A 4976-nucleotide genomic window follows, 5' to 3' on the forward strand; every position below is an offset into this window, starting at 1 on the left:
TTAGACAGGAGCTTATATAAAGGCAAAATTCACAAGGCTACACACTTCTTGCCTTCATCCAATCAGGGTTAAGCATACCTTCTGCCACACTGTCTACATACCTACGTGAACAGCAGACCCCAGCCTTCCAGGAAGTTATCTGTCCTTAGGCAGGTGAGGCTCACAGGTTAGAGGCATTTCTGTTCAACAGATCGCCCTCCCTCCCCTCGTCTCAGAAAGCTATTTTATTTGGACTCCATACACACCAAAAGCAGAGGAGACTGTGGGGCTGTCCCTCCTTGGGCTGGGCTGTAGTCTCTGGCTCCCCACCAGGCAGTCATCATCTGAAAGCTGAGTGGGGTGTCTGCCCTGCACCCCAGCTCTTCTCCAAAGCTGAGGAAAACCCATGGAGAATGGGGTAAGAGGACCTTAGGATCATGGGATGGGAGCCCACGTGGAACCTCAGTGAGGTAGTCTGTCGCCCGAGGCCCACATGGGTCCTGCTGAGGTAAAATGTGTAAGTTTATTTCAGGGACATGGGTCAGGACTCCTCTGCGCTAGAGTCATCCTTCTCGTCCCCAAAGCAGCTGTCGGCCTCCTCCACTTCACCGTCCTCAAAGTAGCCGTCGTAGGAGAGGCCTGAGCCCTCGTCGGGTGCCCTCGTGCAGTATGGTGGGCACCTTCACGCCGTCGCACTCTGTACCCACCTTGGTCCCCAGGACCTGCGAATGATGTCATCGTACTTGCGGTCCTTCTCTTTGCTCTCCTTCATTTTCTGTACATCGCCGACAAGGTGTTGAGCTCATTCAGCAGGGAGATCACACTCAGGAGGACGGTCCAGACACCCTGCGTGGGGTTTCACCGCGCTGAGGTCAGCTCCCCGCTCTGTGGGTCGACATCTGGGGCATGGTGGATAGAGACGCACATGTCCCCTGCCTCATAGATGTTTGGGTGCCACATCTTGGTGAGGAACCAGAGGCCGGTGGGGAATACGGCTAGTCAACGGGGAACTTGAGGCGAGCCTTGAAGTAGCCGTCCTCATAGTTGGTGTTGGGGAACCCCGAAGATGACCACCTTCCCAGTTGTACAGGTTGCCTTCGTCCGCCTGCGCCACCCGGAAGCCACCAGCTCCTCCTGCAGCCCCTAGGTGGCAGGGGGACAGCCGCTGCCTTCTTCCTCTGCGCCTTCCTCCTCCACCTCATGGAGGACTCTGAACTCTCCACTCGCTCTGGCACGGAAAATATAACTTTATCACGAACACTTAATGTATTTAATTATCCTTTATCCAAAAGTTGAAGGGGCTTCAGTCTTGTCATTCAATTGTTGGGACGCACTTCCAGTTAAAAATTAAAAAGCCAAGATGTCTGGAACCTGTGAGCTTTGACTCTGGTCAACATTTAGTGGGGAAAAGCTTGAGTGGGAAGGCATTTGGTTACAAGTTGTGAAAATTCTAGCCACAGTGTCTCACCCCAAAAGAAATCTATCACCATTTATTTCATCATAAAAACAAATGCTGAGAAGTCCCATAATGCACCACAGGGTCCCAGACCGCCATCTTTGACGTGGGTTTGTCCCCTCAGGTTTGCAGTGCAGCCATGTTGCTCTATTTTGAGCAAGAAGAGTTCTCTGAGGAAGATAGCTTCAGTTCTATGGCCCATAGGGGGCTTATCCCGAGCTGTTTGTCCAGACGTTGACTGGCTTCCCCCTCCCACTTGCTCCTTGGCAGAAAGCCAGTCTCAGTTACAGCTCTGGCTCTTCTCTAGCAATTACTTATGACCACCGTCTCATGGTTGCCCAGGAGGGGGGCGGGGCCATCTTCCTCAGCACCACGCTCCGGCCATAAGTTACATTAAGTCCACCTCGGTAGGAGCTGCTTGACCCAGAGAAGGGGCTTCTTGGGGCTTGTTCAGGAGGGTCAAGCTGCAGAACGGGTTCAAAGATGATTAGCATCACTACACTGTAGAAGCCAGGAAGGAGAACTGGGGTACAGAAGTCCAAATCGGGAGACAGTATCACTATCAGCTATGCTAATCAAAAAAAAAAAAAAAAAAAAAAAATGCAGGGAAGAAAACCCACATCATGGAAGCCAAGGTCTGAGGAGGCCAGATGTCTTTTCTTTATTATTGTTCCTTGGGAAAGAAAGCAGAATTGTAGGGACGGAAGAAAAGGGTAGGTTGTAGGTGAGGGCTGTTGTCTGGGTGGTGGTGGTTAGTGGGCTGAGTGGGAAGGGATACTGGGCAAAGGTGATAGAGAAGGCGTTGGTCAGGGGTCTGTCAGCCCTGAAGCTTATGTCTTACATGGTTGTCTGATGAACCACTGTGAGGACGAGGAACCTGTAGCTGACCAGCAAACAACCTGCTTCGGGAATCCTGTCAAAGTCATCATTAGAAGCTCTGCAGTCACCAGGCGTTCAGGTGGTCTTGGTGGAAGGAGTCATCAGTCCCCCCCCCACCCCGATGCTTAAAATGGAGACATTTCCCAGCCTGTTGCTCCTAGAAATGATGTGATGTTTTCCAATGAGAAGATGCAGTTCTTGGAATTCCACAGAGGGAAGAGCTAAGCAAATTCACTGGGATGTATTCGTGGCACATGGCTGAGCTGAGAAGTCTAGTTACTATCCAGCCATGCAAAGCAGGAGGTTAGACCTCTGTGCACAGGACTTCCTCTAGTGGAAACTATGTGGGCTGAGGGTGTAGCTCAGTGGTAGAGGGCTTGGCTATGAAGGATGAGTGAGGCTCTAGATTCAATCCCAGTACAGGGTAAATCCAACCAATTAAACACATACCTCAAATAAATAATCCTCCTCTTGGTTAAGGTTTCTATGGTTTGGGTGAAACACCATGACCAAAGGCAACAGAGGAAGGAAAGTGTTTATTTTACACTCTCCCATTTCACCGTTCGATATTGAAAGTCAGGACTGGATCTCAAACATGGAGCGAGAGGCAGGAGCTGATGCAGAGACCATGGAAGGATATAGTTATATGTATGTAAAGTCTTTATGTCTGACTTTGAGTGAAATGTTTCAGGAAAGCCTTTGTTACGTTTGGGTCAATCAGTAGAGGCTAAGAAACTGTTTTGAGACTGTTTGAACCTTGAAGAAATTTCTCTCTAGAGAATATGCACTTAGAGAGCTTGCAGCTAGACCAGCCTTGCCCTAAGACATCCCTGGCAAACTTGGAGTTCTTATTTTTGATCGTGGCTAGCCGTGGTCAAAAGGGCCTGAGATTTGTGTGGGTTGCCTGCTCTCATGGGCAGCAAGGGCAACATAACTGGAAGCTGGAACCTTTCCCAGTCCTGATTAACCTTGTATAGTGTTTGAATAAAATAACTGGAGTGAGCTAGCTGGGTTCTGTCTTTTCCAAGAAGGCTGAGCCCTTGCTCCCTTGGGAAACGAAGCTCAGCATCTTGGTCAGCTTCTCTCTACTGTGGTACCCACTACCCGCATCAATTGACAGGGGGCGCTGCTTACTGCTCCTCATGGTCTGCTCAGCCTGCTTTCTTATGACCACCAGCCCAGGGATGGCTCCGCCCACAGTAGGCCGGCCCCGCCCAAACCACTAATGAAGAAAAATGCTTCACAGGCTTGCCTACGGCCAAATCTTATGGATGCAATGTTTCAATCTAGGCACATCTCTCTCAGACCACTCTGCCTTGTGTTAGCTTGACATAAAATTAGCCAGCACGCCCTGACAGAGCAGAAGGAAGGAACCAATTGTGCCTTACAGCAATGTGTGCGTCTAACAAACTAGCTCTGAGTGTGGCAATGGTGGCTGAGCGCCAAGGTGGCCTTTGGCAGTCTTTGAGCATTTGTGTCTCTCTCACCTTTGGCTTGGGTCTTGTTGTACCCAGTGGTGATGCTCTGGAGGTCCCAGTAAGACTGCCAGCTGCTGGCCACATGCAGGAAACATTTGATTCCTCTTTGTAAGTCTTCCAAACACATCAAGATGATATTTTAACGCCCTTGTTTGAGTTTAAGGGAGCAGTCATGGCCTTTCAAAGGCTGTTTACGCTCCGGCTGCTGACTTGGACGGAATCGACACCTGGCGGGCGGATGACTTTACAGCTGTAGCCACTAAGGCGTTGGCTTTGAATTCGCTCTTGTCGAGGATGGGGCACTGAATGACGCTGATCTATGCAAAGCTAACTTCCCTGTCTGAGCTCGAGATCGCTTGCTCCGTGAACGCCACAGGGTCCTGTCTAGCGTGCACATGCTTTTATCAATCAAGAGTGTGCTGGAGAAGTTGCTCAAGCCCTGAGGGAAACAGGCTAGAAAACAGACCTGCGGCAAGCGTCGGCTGACCTTGGCTTCATTTTGATTTGGAAGAACTTGCCCGAGACACACAGGGGTCAGTGTGCACATACCTTACTCGGTCAGAAACACGAGGTTGTCGACCGAACCCTCATCCATAGCTGGGTGCATACCGCCCTGCTTGAGCTGGAAGAGGTAGCGGTGGGAAACACAGCTGTTTTCTCTGAGCTCAGCTGTGGGAATGAGCCCTTGGCCGCTTGGAAACCAGCTCACAGTGTGGTCTGTGCTCCAGTAGACCAGGGACAGCAACCCGGTGCCCGCCAACATGCAGGGAAGCCCTGTGAGAATGTTGAACATTGCCCTGCAGCTGCCTCATAAAATCCCAGCAACTGGTCACGCAGGGCATAAGACCGACGTTTCTCTTGGCATTTGTTGTAAGGGCAGGGATTGTACTAGATCAAAAGCTTTTTATCCATCCAGTTTTCAGGCTTCAGTAAAAGCACTGAACCTTAAAAAAAACAAAAAAACAAACAAACAAACAAACAAAAAAAAAACCAAAAAAAAAAAAAGCCTTCGTTTCACTTGACATCACATCTGAGAAAAGTGACTTAATTAGGAAAAAATTCCTTTTCGGTACACGTGTGTGTACTGACCAGGAGGTAATGGAGAAACTAAATTGTCCAGTGACCTGACGGTTGTTTTCAGATCATCAGTGCAGGAAAGAAATACTTTCCAGTAACAAAGCTGC

The 4976-nt window shown here is 49.7% G+C and overlaps 1 pseudogene across 1 annotated transcript; it reads right to left on the reverse strand.

Moving 5' to 3' along the window:
* Positions 1–520: 520 nt before the first annotated feature.
* Positions 521–4585, reverse strand: LOC308435293 (ubiquitin-conjugating enzyme E2 R1-like; annotated as a pseudogene). Its single transcript has 3 exons — positions 4347–4585; positions 3802–3863; positions 521–1122 (listed from the first exon to the last, which is right to left on the reverse strand). The product of its transcript is annotated as a ubiquitin-conjugating enzyme E2 R1-like (transcript).
* Between the last annotated feature and the right edge of the window lie 391 nt (positions 4586–4976).

The sequence above is a fragment of the Micromys minutus genome (genome assembly GCF_963924665.1).
Source record: "Micromys minutus genome assembly, chromosome: 22".
Taxonomy (NCBI): domain Eukaryota; kingdom Metazoa; phylum Chordata; class Mammalia; order Rodentia; family Muridae; genus Micromys; species Micromys minutus.